This window comes from Hylobates moloch, unplaced genomic scaffold (assembly GCF_009828535.3).
Source record: "Hylobates moloch isolate HMO894 unplaced genomic scaffold, HMol_V3 SCAFFOLD_14, whole genome shotgun sequence".
Lineage (NCBI taxonomy): Eukaryota > Metazoa > Chordata > Mammalia > Primates > Hylobatidae > Hylobates > Hylobates moloch.
In genome coordinates this window covers 86,755,164-86,772,572 of record NW_026652289.1, presented here as the reverse complement: position 1 = coordinate 86,772,572, position 17,409 = coordinate 86,755,164, and the positions used below count along the sequence as shown (strand labels likewise).

The window sequence follows — 17,409 nt, the reverse complement described above, 5'->3', positions numbered from 1 at the left end:
GCTCACACCTGTAATCCAAGCACTTTGGGAGGCTGAAGTGGGTGGACCACTTGAGGCCAGGAGTTTGAGACCAGCCTGACTAACATAGCAAAACCCCATCTCTACAAAAAATACAAAAATTAGCTGGGTGTGGTGGTGTGTGCCAGTAATTATGGATACTTGGGAGGCTGAGGCACAAGAATCACTTGAGCCCGGGAGGTGGAGGTTGCAGTGAGCCAAGATCATGCCACTGCATTCCAGTCTGGACACCAGAGCCAGATTCTATGGGAAAAAAAACAAAACAAAACAACAACAACAACAACGACACAAAAAAACCAGAAGAATATAAAAAAGATTATAATCACACAATATAATCAGGCAACATCATAAGGCAAGACTGGATGCAGTGGCTCTTGCCAGTAATCCCAATACTGAGGGAAGCCAAAGCAGGAGGCTTGCTTGAGTCCAGGAGTTCCAAGACCAGCCTGGGCAACACAGCAAAAGCCCATCTATACCCACCCACACACACACACACAGAATTAGCCAGGCATAATGGTGCACTTGTATTTCCAGCTACTCGGTGGGAGGTGGCTGAGGTGAGAGGGTCACTTGAGCCTGAAAGGGCAAGGTTGCAGTGAGCTGTGATGGCGCCATTGCACTCCAGCCAGGCAACAGGGCAAAACTCTGTTTCAAAAAACAACGCAAAACAAAAGGCAAAAGTTAGTTCTTTTGAAAGACTAATGAAAAAGAAAATCTGTCTATATTGAATAAGGAAAAATAAAAGAAGGCACAAAGAAACACTAGAAATGGAAAAGGTGTCCCTGATCTGGGGAGAGAGGGGCCTGGCTGGTGGTACCCATCTCATACCAGTTAGGGATGAAGAAACCGCTTGCTCATCCCAGCCTGGCTCCTGGTCTATGCCCATGTTCATGCCTTGGACATATCAATTGCTGGAAGAAATTTTTTTTAAAAAATAGAAAAGATGGTATAGCTCTTGTCCTACAGGGATTTAAAAAGTAAAAAGATATTAGCAACAGCTTTAGATAAATAAACTTGAAAAGCTAAAGGAAATACACATTTATAGAAAAATAGAGGTTGCCAGTTAATAAAAAAGACATAGAAAGTATGAATAGTTATATGATTTCTCAAGTAACTGGGTCAGTAGTTAAAAGTTTTCCATCAAAGACCGGTGGGGCACAGTGGCTCATGTCTGTAATCCCAGCACTTTGGGAGGCCTTGGTGGGTGAATCACCTGAGGTCAGGAGTTCGAGACCAGCTTGGCCAACATGGCAAAACCACATCTCTACTAAAAATACGTGTGCAGTGGCAGGAACCTGTAATCCCAGCTACTTAGGAGGCTGAGGCAGGAGAATTACTTGAACCCGGGAGGTGGAGGTTGCAGTGAGCCAAGATCGCGCCATTACACTCCAGCATGGGTGACAGAGTAAGACTCTGTCTCAAAAAAAAAAAAAAAGTGTTCCATCAAAGAGAAAATATGATTTGAGCTCCTCTGAATATTTACCAAACTCAGACTCTGGGATTTCCAAATTCTAGAGAAAGAGAATGCTTCCAATTCATTTTATAATTTTACCATAACCTTAAGAAGCCAAAATCAGAGAGAAACAGCATAAGAAAGGGAAATTAGAGTCAAATCCCAGGCATCAATAAAAGATAACGTGTCCTGAACAATTTGAGTTCATTCCAGGAAGGCAAGATTGAATAAAATCATAAAATCAATTAATGTATTAAAACAACAAACCAGAAAAGTAATCTTCTACAATGTTTAGAAAAAGTAAATTCATCAAAACCCCACAGAGAATATTTTACATAATATAAAATGCTGAACGCTTTTTTTTTTTAAAGGTGAATAACAAGAGCAGAATGCTCATTACTACTATTACTATTTAAAATTGTGCTGGAGGACTTAGACAACAAAAGAGGGAGAAAATATTTGAGGAATGAAAAGGAACAAGCAAAACTGACATTATTCAAGAGCATTTAGCAAGGCTCCTGGAATGAAAAGCAAGATACAAAAGTTGATTCAGTTTCTATACACCAGTGACAAAGAGAACATGCTTTTCGTGAAGATACAATAGTCTCAAAAATTGGGTGCAGCAAAACAACATGGCACATGGATACATATGTAACAAACCTGCACATTATGCACATGTACCCTAAAACCTGAAGTATAATAATAAAAAAATAAAAAATTTAAAAAATTAAAAAGTCTCAAAAATAAGAAATACTCAGGAATAATTTTAACAAAGGATGTCTGAGATCTTTATGAAAAATGTTAGAACACTTTTTTGAAAGATATTTTTTAAAACCCCAATAAATAGATGTTTGTAAATTTGAGTTCTCAATATCATAAACATGTCCATTTTTCCCAAATTGATCTACACATATAATGCAATGCCTATCAAAATTCCAGCAATTTTCTCTTTTTAATGTAGATTTTGAGAAGCTGAGTTTGTTGTTGTTGTTTTGAAACAGGGTCTTGCTCTGTAGTCCAGGCTGGAGTGTAGTGGCAGGATCATGGCTCACTGCAGGCTAGACATCCTAGGCTCAAGTGACCCTCCGTCCTCACCTTCTGGAGTAGCTGGGAACACAAGCGTCTGCCATCATGCCTGGCTACACTTTTTATTTTTGGTAGAGACAAGATCTCGCTATGCTACCAGGCTTGTCTTGAACTCCTAGCCTCGAGCAATCTTCCCACTTCGGTCTCCCAAAGCGCTGGGATTACAGATGTGAGCCACATGCCTGATCTTGACAAGCTGGTTCTAAAATTACAGCAAAGAGCAATGGCCAAGGATGTCCTTGACATTCCCAAAGTAGGAGAGCCAGGCAGGGAGACTGATGAGGGACTTACAACATGACAAGTGGAATAGAGTGCATAGCCTAGAATCAGACTCAGCCAGACCCAGAACCCCAACTTACCACAGTCAGCGCTGCAGACCACTGGGAAATAAATGCTGCATTTGATTAAAAAAAAATTAACTGAACCTCTACTTCACACCACACACACACACACACACATACACACATACACACATTGAAAGTCAGAGGCAGGTAGATTAAAGGTAATTAAATGTAAAGAGCAAAATATAAGTCTTTTAAAAGACCATGTATGAGAACACATTTATGACAGAGGACAGGTTGACAAAACATGCACACACACACACACTCTACAGAATATACCTGAAGAGATACATACATTGCAATTGAGAACTTCTGATTATTAAAAGACATCAAACAGAGAATGAATGTATACATCACATGAGAGGTTATGTATCTACAAAGGGGCATGAAGACACACATACACCACAAAATGGGGCCGATATAGCTCACCATCTTATATATTCTGGATATAGCACCCGGAATACAAAAGAACTCCTTACAAGTCAGGCATTTCCTGGAAAAGAAAGCACATGAGGGCCGGGCGCAGTGGCTCACGTCTATAATCCCAGCACTTTGGGAAGCCAAGGTGGCCGGATCACCAGAGGTCAGGAGTTTGAGACCAGCCTAGCCAACACGGTGAAACCCCATCTCTACTAAATACAAAAATTAGCCGGGTGTGGTGGCAGGTGCCTGTAATCCCAGCTACTTGGGAGGCGGAGGCAGGAGAATTGCTTGAACCTGGGAGGTGGAGGTTGCAATGAGTGGAGATTGTGCCACTGCACTCCAGCCAGGGTGACAGAGTGAGACTCTGTCTCAAAAAACAAAAAAAAAAGGAAGAAAGAAAGCACACGAGATCAATAAACAAATAAACACATGAAAAGATGTTCAGCCTCACCAGTACCTGGGGAAACAAAAGCTGAAACCACGGGTGCTATCGCTTCACACATCCCAGACTAGCTATGACAATGTCAAGCATGAACAAGAACACGAGCAGCCAGTCCCCTGGGTACAGCTTGCGCAAGTGTCATTGTTATAACGGTCAGCAATTTGGTAATGTGCATAACCTATGGGCAAGCGAATCCATAGCTAGATGTATGAACCAGAAACGTTTTGCAATTTATATGTCAGGAGTCACATATAAAAGTGTTCATAGCCCCACTTTATGTGAAGGCAAAAAACACTGAAGACAGTCCAAATAGCCATCAAAAGTTGAATCAGTGGATGTATTACAATGTATTAATTTAAGTACTACTATTTAAGAGAAAAAACAAATGAGTTAATTATTCCAACCCACAACACCTCAGTGAATCTCAGGAATTAGCTGAGGAAAGAAATGAAATTGCAAACAATATAAGTAGTGTGCTTGAATTTATATTGGTTAAAAACATGCAAAGCTAAGCAATGCACTATTTGTGGATACAAATAAAATTAAGAGCATGATAATCACACAATTCTGCACAGGAGTTTCCTCTGACTCTCGGGGCTGGGAAGGGGAATGAGGTGAGAGCAAGAAGAGCCTCTTAGAAGAATTTTAAGGTGTGGTTCACCTTCTTCTTTCTTTGATTTTTTTGTTTGTTGGTTTGTTTTGTTGTTGCTTTTTTGTTTGGTTTTTGTTTGTTTGTTTTTGAAGACTGAGTTTTGCTCTTGTTGCCCAGGCTGGAATGCAGTGGTGTGACCTCAGCTCACAGCAACCTCCACCTCCTGAGTTCAAGCAATTCTCCTGCCCTCAGCCTCCAAAGTAGCTGGGATTACAGGCAGGTGCCACCACGCCCAGCTAATTTTTTGTATTTTTAGTAGAGACAGAGTTTCACCATGTTGGCCAGGCTGGTCTCAAACTCCTGACCTCAGGTGATCCGCCCGCCTCAGCTTCCAAAAGTGCTGGGATTAGAGGCATGAGCCACTGCGCCAGCCTCACATTCTTCTTTCTTAAACCAAGTTGTCTGTACATAATTTTTTGTGGTTGTTATTATTTATTTCTTAGAGACAGGGTCTCACTCTGTCACTCAAGCTTGAGTGCAGTGGTTCCATCCATGGCTCGCTGCAGCCTCAAACTCCTGGGCTCGAGTGATCCTCCCACCTCAGCCTCCTGAGTAGCTGGGGCTACAGGCATCCACCACCATGCCCAGGTAGTTGGTTTTATTTTTCTAAAGATGGGGTCTTGCTATTTTTCTCAGGCTGGTCTCAAACTCCTGGCTCCAAGTGATCGTCCCATCTCAGCCTCCCAAAGTGCTGGAATTACAGATGCAAGCCACTGCACCCAAACATAAATTTTTATTATATATAATTTTTGTACCCCATATAGATTTTATAATACTATTTTTAAAATCGATTTTATCTTCAATTTAAGGACAATTAAAAACTTTTTATACAGTAGCCAGGTTTTGCCCAGAAATACCTTATGATCTTTAATTCTCAATAACTGGGTCAGAAATATTTCCTGATTAAACCAAATGGGTAAGGAATAAAATGAATCAAGGGATGTTGGCTTTAAATTTTTAGTATTTTGATGGAAAAGAGCAAGGAAGCAACTTCCTACTGATCCTCTAGATTGAGTAATGTCCAATTAAATAGAATGTAGCTAAAAATAAAACTTCACCTATGATTATATAATGGTAGATTGGTACAAAGGCAAAACTGCCCTGCACAGGGAACTTCAAACCTACCATAAAGTTGCAAATCTCTTCTAAATTAACCTCTGAAGGAACTCCTGAGAACTTGTTTGTAAAGTGAGGTTAAAAAAAAAAAGTTTGTAAAAATTGTGTGTTGTCAGGTGATTCTATCATTTTCCTGGTCCGCGAAGTGACCTGACAATTATGTGTTTTGACAGAGGGTAATGGAGCTGGCTTGGTTAAGCATATAGTAGTTTCCTGCCAGGTGGCAAGCACCCCCTTCTAGGCAATCACTGCCAGGTTCACCATCACAACAGACACGACCTGGGGTGACACCAAGAATCCACAAGTCAGCAGGCATCCTCAAAGCTAGGGAAAACTGTCTGTATGCCAGAGAACAAAATGACAGTGTCACGCTTCTGAGCCGCTATCTTTCCCCGATGGGGAATAGGAGACAGGTACTACCAGCTTGCTTATCCTGGGGTTAGAGCCTGTCTAGGTCTTTCTTGGGAGGTTCACTTTGGGATAAGTCACCCTTTGGGTCGTCACAATTTACATATCTCATTCTGATGAAACAGCCACAATGAATATTGCACCATGTGTTTTAGGGGAAAAGGTTACAAAAGTTGTCACCTGCAACTTGAGTGGTGTGTTCAAAGGCAGGGGGGAGAAAAGTTGTTGACAATGGCCAACTGTAGCCCTATGTTATCAATGATTCAGTAATAAGAAGTCTGATTTATTGAGCATTTACTATGGTCTTTCTTTCTTTCTTTCTTTCTTTTGACAGAGTTTTGCTCACTCTTATTGCCCAGGCTGGAGTGCACTGGCACAGTCTCGGCTCACCACAACCTCCGCCTCCAGGGTTCAAGCGATTCTCCTGCCTCAGCCTCCCCAGCAGCTGGGATTACAGGCACGCACCACCACGTCCAGGTAATTTTTTATTTTTTATTTTTATTTTTTTAGTAGAGACGGGGTTTCTCCATGTTGATCAGGCTGGTCTCAAACTCCCAACCTCAGGTGATTTGCCTGCCTTGGCTTCCCAAAGGTCTGGGATTACTGGCGTGAGCCAGCACACCCAGCGGCATTTGCTGTGTTTCTAGGCACAGTACAAAATGCTTTTCACAGATTTTCTCATTTTCAAAAATATCCTCTAGGGAGTTGCTTCTAAATCAGGAAACTATTGCTCAGAGAGACACACAGACATGCTACAGATCACATGGTGTTAGAGGCAGGGGGCCAAAGCCCATGCTCTTAATGACTCCACCTGCCAAGACTTAGGAAGATGATTCTGCCATAGGTTAAACATACAGACCAAGGTGGTGGAAATGGGAGTCCAGGAATAAACCCTCACGTTTTGGGCCAAGTGATTTTCAACAAGGTTGCCAAGACCTTCCAGTGAAGACCACAATGGGTAATCAAAAGAGGGATTGGCCAGAAAAGATGAAGTGCAAAGATCAATAAAAAGTGATCCTGGTGGAAGTGAGATCTGAGTTGAAAGAGAAGTTATAAAAGAAATAGCTGACCTTGAGAATGTTGACACTACCGTCATGAAACCAGGGAACTGAGTGAAGGAGAATTTATTGTCATGAATTAAGAAAGTGGCTGTGACAAAAAGGAGGAAGACACCACAGAAGAACTGACAGACTTTCTATATTATCGGAAGTCTCACTGAAAACAAAAGGAATAGAATGCAGGAGGTGATCCCACAGAAAGGAGGATGACATGTCGCCAAGGGTTAGAAAAGATGCACACTCCCTACTGTAAGGGATGTGCTGAGAAGGCACACACTGCTCAAACTCTTCTTAGAAAGGTGTTTTCTTTTCTTTTTTTCCTTTTTTTTTTCTTACTATCAAGTAAAACACTTTAATTCTGAAAGTTTCTAATGTTTCAAATCACAATATGCTATATAAGTAGTACTTTTACTAGTTTTTAATTTCCCTATGCATTTATAACCCGCAATAAGAGAACTTTTAAATGTTTTCGCAAATTTTGTTAAAGGTCCCAGAGCAATGCCTTTGATTATTAGGATCATTTTGCATAGTCTCAGTTTCAAGGACATTTTTACAGACTTGCACTACGAGTCAGAGTGAGAACAGCCAATGTCCATTCGGTGTAAGATGGCTCGGCCATCTACACTTGCTTCATGGCCGTGACAGGGAGGCTGTGAAGATGAGTCTGAGGAAATGCACAGACTTTGGCAGGCGTGTCATTTGTTCGTGTAAAAGCAGCTTGCCCCCATGGGACCGGATTGAACTCAACTCCAAAGAGGAGATGTGAGAACCTTCATTTTCATTTTCTTTTCTTTTTTTTTAAGTGCAATGGTGCGATCTTGGCTCACTGCAACCTCTACCTCCCAGGTTCAAGCGATTCTCCTAAAGCCTCAGCCTCCCGAGTAGCTGGGACTACAGGCGCCCGCCACCATGCCCAGCTAATTTTTTGTATTTTTAATAATAGAGACAATGTTTCACCATGTTAGCCAGGATGGTGTCGATCTCCTGACCTCGTGATCCGCCCGCCTCGGCCTCCCAAAGTGCTGGGATACAGGCCACCGCGCCTGGCCGATGTGAAAACATAGTAGTGTGCAATGAGGCCTTGCCATCTGCACCGAAGGCAAGGGAACCTCCCTTTGACAAAGCTACCTCTGCACTGACTCTTGCATGGAAATATGGCTGTTGTGTTACTTGCACCATTTGGGTAACAGAGTTTTTCAGCTACCTCCAGAGATAGGGCCTTTATCATAAGGAGAAACACGGAAAAAAGGGAAATCTCATAGGAATGCAGATCATTATGTAGATGAGCCTTATGAGAAAAGCATGAGTGGCAATTGTGCCTGAACCAGGCCGCTGAGGGCCCCTGGCAGCAGGAAGAAGGGGTTTATCTTAGTGCGCGGCGGCCACCCTGCTTCCTTCCCTCTGTGGATTATACCCCTACTGCCCCCAGGTGCACACCTCGCCTGAGTCCCTCAATGGCTTTTTCTCCCAAGTCAAAAGTCCAGCTCCATCATGACTGCCCATGGCCATTCTCACGGCTTCAATTCTGCATCTTCTCCTGAAAATGACTGAATCCTTCTCTCCATGTTTCCCTACTCACATTCAAAGAGAGAAAATCTGGCTGGCCTTACTAATTCCACCTCCTCTGTTAATGAGGAGCCTCCCACTCTCAGACACTCCATGGTAGGGACATCAGCCAGGATATCCAAAGGTTGGGGTGTGGGACAGAGCAGGAGGTGCAGACAGGGACCCCATGGAGGGCTGAGGCCCAGGGCCAGGTGGCTCCACGCCTGGGGCCGTCCTGCAGTCAGGCCTAGTGTGATGGTCCCAGCACATGAGCAGGACCCAAATGTTCTGCAGAAAGAAAAGCTGTTTCTGCATCAGAAGTTGGGTAAACACTTGCCTTCTATATACTAAATGAAGAAGAATTAAATACATTTTTTTTTTAGACGAAATTTCTCTCTTGTCACCCAGGCTATAGTGCAGTGGCACCATCTCGGCTCCCTGCAACCTCCACCTCCCAGGTTCAAGTGATTCTCCTGCCTCAGCCTCCCAAGTAGCTGCGATTACAGGCACGCACCACCATGCCCGGCTAATTTTTTGTATTTTTAGTAGAGACAGGATTTCACCATGTTGGCCAGGCTGGTCTTGAACTCCTGACTTCAGGTGATCTGCCTGCCTCAGCCTCCCAAAGTGCTAGGTTACAGGCGTGAGCCACCATCCCCATCCTAAAAATACATTTTGACACATTGTTGGAATCTAAATTCAGCCTAATGACTGCTACTGTAGTCATTAGCAATTATTAATAAAAGTGTATCTTTCTGCCCCTTGTCATATTTTTTTGGTTCATTTTGCTTCCATTAAATGGGAAAAAAGGATACTCGAGTAACTTTTCTCACCCACCCATGACAGCACCAGCAACTATACTTGAATTGTCTTTTCATTCTACAGGCTATAATGCAGATGAGAGATGAATCCATACCATCATAGATTAAAACTGATCAAAGCTTCTGAAACTATTATCCATTATCACTTTCTATAAAATTATAGAAGGAACCATTTGCAACTGAATAGAGGATCTCTGAGTTTTGTCTCCTTGATCATTCCCTGTAAAGAAGACAAAAACAGCAGAACAAAATCTGAAAGCAGCTTATGTGAAGAATTAGCCCAGAAGCTTAAGGGATTCCAGTAATAAAAAAAAAAGAAAGAAATTATGGAAAGTCAAACTTTATAGTCTTACAGAAAAATTCTTACCCATTTTCCCAGAGAAGTCATAATCTATGCAAAAACAGGGAGAGAGGAGAAGAGGCTTGGTTCTTCCTAGCAACGAGAGAGAGAGAGAGAAAGAGAGAGAGAGAGAGAAGGAGAGGAGAGGGGAGGGGAGGGGAAAAGAGGAGAGGCCTGGTTCTCCCTAGCAAAAGAGAGAGAGACAGAGAGAGAGAGAGACAGAGAGAGAGAGAGAGAAGAGGCTTGGCTCTCCCTAGCAAAAAAAAGGAGAGGGGGTGGGGGGCCTGGTTCTCCCTAGCAATGAGAGAGAGGGAGAAGAGGCTTGGTTGTCCCTAGCAAAGAGAGAGACAGAGAGAGAGAGAAGAAGAAGAAGGAGGAAAAGGAGGTTTGGTTTTCCCTAGCAACGAGAGAGAGAGAGAAACAGAGACAGAGGAGAAGAGGCTTGGTTCTCCCTAGTAAAAGAGAGAGAGAGAAGAGAAGAGGCTTGGTTCACCCTAGCAACAAAAGAGAGAGAGAGAGAAGAAGAAGAAGAAGAGAGGGGAGAGAGAGCCTGGTCCTGCCTAGCAATGAGGAGAGAGACAGGAGGAGACAAGAGAGAAAAGGTTGTTTCCTAAAAAAAGAGAGAGAGACCTGAGAGAGAGAGACAGAGAGAGAGAAGAGGCTTGGTTGTCCCCAGCAAAGAGAGAGAGAGAGAGGAGATGAGGCTTGGTTCTCCCTAGCAATGAGAGAGAGAGAGAGAGAGACAGAGAAGAGGCTTGGTTCACCCTAGCAACAAAAGAGAGAGACAGAGAGAGTAGAAGAGGCTTGGTTCTCCCCAGCAATGATCTATGAAGAAGGCACTGAAGTAGTAGCAGTGGTAGTAATAATATTGATACTTCTGTCTAAGTGTTATACTAAATATGTTATTTGTATACTAACTCTGTAATCTTTACAATATCCATGTTCAATAGATGTTTTTTTACCTACATTTTAGAAAAGAAGAAGCTGAGGTTTATATAGGTGTGTAACTTACTCAAAGCTACACAGGAAACAAATATCCAAAAAGTGGCTGACCCTGAGGCTGTGCTCTCCAACAGACGCGATCCCAGGAAAACGTGCAGGCAGTCGTGCATCCTCTGGAGACTGATCCCAGACCACAAACAGCTGTCAGAAAGCAATGCTGCTTTCCAAACCAAGGTCTTCTGGTGCCTAATCTCGTTCCTTTTCTGCAAAATGCAATTACCTTAACTGTGAAGTGGAATAAACAATTTTGCTTCTCTCCAACCCAGCCATTTCGTAATATAAGGTGTTATTAATGCCAGGATGTCATTTCTCGATTTCCTTAGTTTTAATTAATTTGCTTAGCATTACTTTAATGTATACCTGATAGTTTAATCTTTTATAATAAAAAGCCTATTGTAAGTTAATTAAAAGTGTTATTATGTCTTAAAACAGCAGGTTTTAATGGGCTGTTGATCACAGAGAATGCATTTCTTTATGATGATGTTTTTCTTCTTTAATTGTGAAGTATTTGTATAATCAACTATCATTATTGCCAAGTTAATGGCAAAAGAAAATTTAAAAAGTAATTTTGCAAATACTAAAATTACAATACATAGATGAAAACAAGAATAACATAATGACACCTTGGATTTTAAAATAATTATGATAAATAATTGAACTTACAACATCTCTGTGGAGCAAGAAAAAAAAACCCACTTCACTTGTAGGCAAATTGTAGCTGACAAGAAGATTGAAATTATTTTTCCCAAGTAAGCAATGGTGATGACTTTGAAAAGGTAGGGTAAGGTTTTTGGCTCCAGGGATAATGGCATGTGAATTTATTTCTCTTTTATGAAGCAGAAACAAAAATTAAAATTACAAACTTCAAGAGATTAAAGATTCTCTGAATCTTTGCTGAGAGAAATGAAAGACCTCAATAAATGAAGAGAAGTTTTTTGTTCATCAATTAGAAGAGTTTTTCTTTTTTTGAGACCGAGTTTCACTCCTGTTGCCCAGCTTGGAGTGCAATGGCATGATCTTGGCTCACCACAACCTCTGCCTCCCAGGTTCAAGCAATTCTCGTGCCTCAGCCTCCTGAGTAGCTGGGATTACAGGCATGTGCCACGATGCCCAGCTAATTTTGTATTTTTAGTAGAGATGAGGTTTCTCGTTTGTCAGGCTGGTCTACGAACTCCCAACCTCAGGTGATCCGCCCGCCTAGGCCTCCCAAAGTGCTGGGATTACGGGCGTGAGCCACTGCGCCCAGCCTAGAAGAGTTGATATTTTTAAGATGCTTATTCTTCCCAAATTGATCTATAGATCCAATGCACTCCCAGTCAAAATCCTGGCAATTTTTCACAGAGACTGACAAGCTGGTTCTAACATTCACATGGAAATGTGGACAATCTGGAAACTGCCAACAGTACTTTGAGAAGGAACCAAGTTGGAGGACTAAGACAATTTGATTTCAAGATTTATTATAAAGCTACTGTCATCAAGAGAATGTTGTACCAGCATAGAGACAGTTAAAACCAGGGAAGAGAATAAAGAGTCCAGGCATAGACCCACATATATATGGACAACTAATTTTTCACAAAGCTGTAAGGGCAATTTGGTGGAGAAAGGGCAGTTCTTTTATACAAAAGGCACTGGAATAAATAACAGATTATATATACATACCCTGATATGGTTTTGCTGTGTCCCCACCCAAATCTCATCTTGAATTGTAGCTCCCAGAATTCCCATGTGTCATGACAGGGACCTGGTGGAGGTAACTGAATCATGGAGGTGGTTTCCTCCATGCTGTTCTCGGGATAGTGAGTAAGTCTCACAAGATCTGATGGTTTTATAAAGGGCAGTTCCCCTGCACACGCTCTCTTGCCTGCCACCATGTAAGATGTGACTTGGCTCCTCATTCACCTTCTGCCATGATTCTGAGGCCTCTCCAGCCATGTGGAATGTGAGTTCATTAAAACTCTTTCCTTTTAAATTACCCAGTCTCAGGTATGCCTTTATTAGCCATGTGAGAACAGACAAATACATACCCTATACCAAAAAGTAACTAAAAATGTATCTTAGACATAAATACAAAGCCTAAGATGATAAACTTCTACAAGTATAAATAGGAGAAAGTCTTTGTGCCCTTAGGTCAGGCAAAGATTTCATACTTATGGCACCAAAAACACTTCATCAAAATTAATCATTCTGCTTGCCTGAAGACAAGCTACAGATTGACAGAAAATATCTGCAAATCATAGATCTACTTAAAAAATCTAGAATATATAAAGAATTCTTAAAACTAGGTAATGGGAAAATAAACAACCCTTTTTTTTTTGAGACGGAGTCTTGCTGTGTCGCCCAGGCTGGAGGCAGTGGCGCAATCTCAGCTCACTGCAAGCTCCACTTCCCAGTAAACAACCCATTTTTTTAATGGACAAAAGATTTGAGCAGGCATTTCAGCAAGGAACATATATGGATCACAAATAATCACATAAAAAGATACTCAGTATCATGAGTTATTAGAAAGGTACAAATTAAAACCTCAAGGAAGTACCACAATGCACACATCAGAATGACTAAAGTTAAGATTGATCGTGACAGATGTTAGCAGGGATTCAGAGGATCTGGAACCCTCAAACACTGCTGATGGAAATGAAAATGGCACAATCATTTTGGAAAGCAGTTTATCAGTTTCTTAAAAAGTTACAAATTCATCTACCATACGATCCAGTCACTTCACGCCCAAGTATTTGCCTAGGAGGATTGAAAGTCAATGTGCATACAAACCCATGCACATCAGTGTTCACGGCAGCTTCATTTGTAATAACTACATGCTGCAAACAACCCAAGCGTCCATTACAGAAAAGGGAATGAACTATGGATTCATGCTGCAACATAAATAAATCTCAAAATAATTATGCTTAACACGAGAAGACAAAGCCAAAAAAGAACATATTCTATGGCTCTATTTATACAAAACGCTAGGAAATGCAAATGAGGCTATAGTGTCAGAGCAGCTCGTGGCTGCCTGGAAGGGTCAGAAGCAATTATAATGACTCTACAGGAGTACGAGGAAATTTTGGAGAGTGACAGATACGTCAACTATCTTGATTGTGGTGATGGTTTCTTGAGTATTATACATATGTCAAACATATCAAATTATATTATTTATGTGCAGTTTATTGTATGTCAATTATAATGCTATAAATATCTTTTAGAAGTTAAATTTAAAATACAAATGTTAAGGGGGGATGTTGAGGAGATACAGCTAAGGGAAGCTTGTAGAATTACAGGCAGTTCCAGCCTGGATTCCAGTATGTTGCATATAAACTCAAACCACTGAAAAAGAGGCTTAGCAGTTCTGCCTCAGTTATCCTCTATATGTCCCCAAACACAAAATCATCCCACCCTAAATCCACTCTAAGGCCCTACTTCCTGAACCTTTTACTCCCAGCAGAGGTAATGGTTCTCCAGGCCCTGATACTGAAAATATCCATGTACCAGCAGCACCAGCATCTCCTGGAAACTTGTAATGAATGCAGGATCTCAGGTCCCATTGATACCTACTGAAACATAAATTGCATTTGAACAAGGTCCCCAAAGGCTTGAGGGCACATTAAAATTTGAGACACAGTGCACCTGATGGAGCATGACATAGGGAGGGTCTGTCCACGAGGACATGGGATCTGCACCTGTTTCTTCCCTTTCCATGGCCCAGAAAAGCAGAAAAGAATGTATGCCCTTCCTATGAATAATGCAAGGAGATGGCATGTGAAGTTCAAGGCTCCTCTTTCCAAAAGCCCTGGCAGCCTGCAGAGTGGTGTGCAGGGGGGATGTTGAGGAGTTACAGCTAAGGGAAGCTGGTACAATTTCAGGCAGTTCCAGCCTGGATTCCAGTATGTTGCATATAAACTGAAAGCACTGAAAAGGAGGCTTAGCAGTTCTGCCTCAGTTATCCTCCATATGCCCCCAAACACAAAATCATCCCACCCTAAATCCACTCGAAGGCCCTACTTCCTGCAATTTTTACTCCCAGCAGGAGGCTTGAAGGAAAACCAGTGAGACCGTAGCACCAGCCACACAGAGCCACCCTCTCTCTGACTTTCTTTGTTGTGGAATCAGCAAAATATTCCTCCCCTTCTCCTCAATATGGGCCACAGCTTTTTGACAGTGGCATGGAGCAATGGTAACCTCCAAAATGACAACCACCATCAACGTAGTGACACAGTCACTACCTAAGGTACCCTTCAAAATAACAGCCACCATCAACATAGTGACGTGGTCACTACCTAAGGTACCCTCCAGAATGACAGCCACCATCAACATAGTGACACGGTCACCGCCTAAGGTACCCTCCAAAATGACAGCCACCATCAACATAGTGACACGGTCACTGCCTAAGGTACCCTCCAAAATGACAGCCACCATCAAAGTAGTGACACGGTCATGCTAGGTCCAAATGCCTGTCTTTTTGTTCTTTAGTTTTCTCTCCTTCACTGAATAACAAAGGTACCCTCACCTGGGCTGGCCTCTGTCTGACGTAGTTTTAAGTCTCAAGTCAGCAACACTGAGACTAGATTCTTTCGCCCGAAGATTTTCCAAGCAGCTGTATTGTTTGAAACCACAGTTGGAAATGTGTTTAAGAAGATGTCGGCTAAAAACCTAATCTTGTGATCTACAACTAAGAGGTTCTAAAATAAAAATACCATTTGTTTTCCTTCCAAAAAAAGTTTTTTAACATCAGAGACAGGCATGTCACAGAACAGGAAGTGCATCAAGGGGCCATGTGGGCTCCAATGGCTGGAAGCCCCAGAAGGCAGGCACGCTTCTCAAGCACCTATGCGATACCTATAAAGGGATGAGAAAGGATGAATGAATAAATCAGGAGAATGTCTAAATAGGTAGAAAACCATAGGCCAATCCAAGCCTATTCCTGCAAAGTGCTAAGATAAAGATGGGAGAAAGGCAGCTTTGGTGTCCAGGCAATAATGTCTACACATTATTTAGTCTACACTAAAAACAAAGAGAAAAAAAAAAAAGAAAAGTTGTCATTAAAATGCTCCAAAATATACTGAATGGAATATTAAAGTCTCCCTTCAAGTCTGCTCCTAAATATGAGTTAATAAGCCTGGGACTACACAGTGCAGTCAATTAGACAAGGGCTTCACATGCAGTAAGCTTATGGTAGCTAATGTGATACCACAGTAGGCTCTTGTATAGTATTTTGGAAGCATCCACTGAATGAATTCAGAGACAGGCTTCCAATATAACCAACAACACTCCCCTTATAGATTCTGTTTCAGTCAAGATTCCTGATTCGAGGGGAGTAAATGCCATGAGAAGAAGCTAAATCTTGTTAATGATCCTGCATGTGCAGAAAACATTCCCTGGAAAGTGCTAAGTTGCTACAAAAATGTCTGTAGAAGGGAAAAATTAATTCATTTGTACTTTTTTGGTGATTCTCTTTCCTGGTAGAATTAATGGTATTGATTTTTATTTGTAAAAGTCACTTCCATTTTTTTTTTCCCTCTTGACTATGTATGTCAGCTAAAATTTTGGCTACTAGGAAGTCGCAGCTGTGGATGTGAGACCTGGCTAACCTGCATTAGCCATGATTTCAAGCAAGTCATTTAATTTCTTTGACTGTCTTCATATGAAAAAGACAAGCAATCATGTTTTGAGAATTAAATTAGATCATGAATGTGAAAGTGCATTAATAAATGTAAATGTTAAAAACTGAAACTTCTGTTACCATCTATGACTATTTTAATTTATATTCTTTTAACTAATTCATCACATGATTAAGTCAACAGAAGGAATCTGAACAGCCTTCTGACCCATTCACTGCATTTCTGTAAAAACAGATTCCAATAGGTCATTATGTACAAAATAGAAATTACAACTTTCAGGTATATGCAATTCCTACATGCAAGTTTCCTTAAGGCTCGAGATAGGCTTAAATTGAGTCCTATTTATTGCTGCTCTATATCTTGACTATAAACTTTGACATATCTGGGTTTCTCTGCAAGCAAGGATATGGAGAAAGATATTTCAGATGAACAAAAAGGACATTCAAGAAAGTAAATTTTGGAAGGCAATTCCCCATGGTCTTTTTGCACCTCTTGAATCAGCTTTCATTCCAGACTATCATTTCAAGGATATGTTTATAGCAAATAGCTTTGGAAGATAGAGATAGTGTCTCCCTCTGGGGTAGAGGGTGCATTTATTTCCTGACCGGGATAAGAAAGAGAATGCCTTTTTCTGTGGCACTGGTTGGGGCTTCCTAAACTCAGGGGTTCTTAGCTGTGATGCAAACTCTCTGCCTACCCTGTCCAGGTGGACCCTCTGTGTCATCCTCATGGGCTGTGGAGGGTAGGGGCAACTGATATGAACCTGCAGCTCATGCTGCCTTCTATGCTACAATAGCCTTTTGTCTCTGACCCAGAAGTCTCATATCTTCTGGCAGCATCTAGGAAATGGCAGTGGGCTAACTTATTACCTTGAAAGTAGCATAAACTCTTCACAGTTCTTGACAGTAACATTCTCAGGGTGTTTACTGTTGATCTCTGAAGCATTTTGGCATCTTAGAAACTCCTGTTAAGTAGTGATTTGAACAACTCCACCACTACCACCAACGAACTAAAGAGAGCCCGTTAAGTCCACACAGACACAATTCTGGTAAAGCAGAGCTTTTCAAACTCGAATGAGAACTCGGATTCTCATTC

General features: G+C 41.6%; 1 non-coding gene across 1 annotated transcript; it reads left to right on the top strand.

Annotated features, from left to right (window-relative positions):
• Nucleotides 1-795: 795 nt before the first annotated feature.
• LOC116482796 (small nucleolar RNA SNORA48) lies at nt 796-925 on the top strand. The gene has a single exon (XR_004252060.1). It is a non-coding gene; the product is annotated as a small nucleolar RNA SNORA48 (small nucleolar RNA).
• Nucleotides 926-17,409: the final 16,484 nt, after the last annotated feature.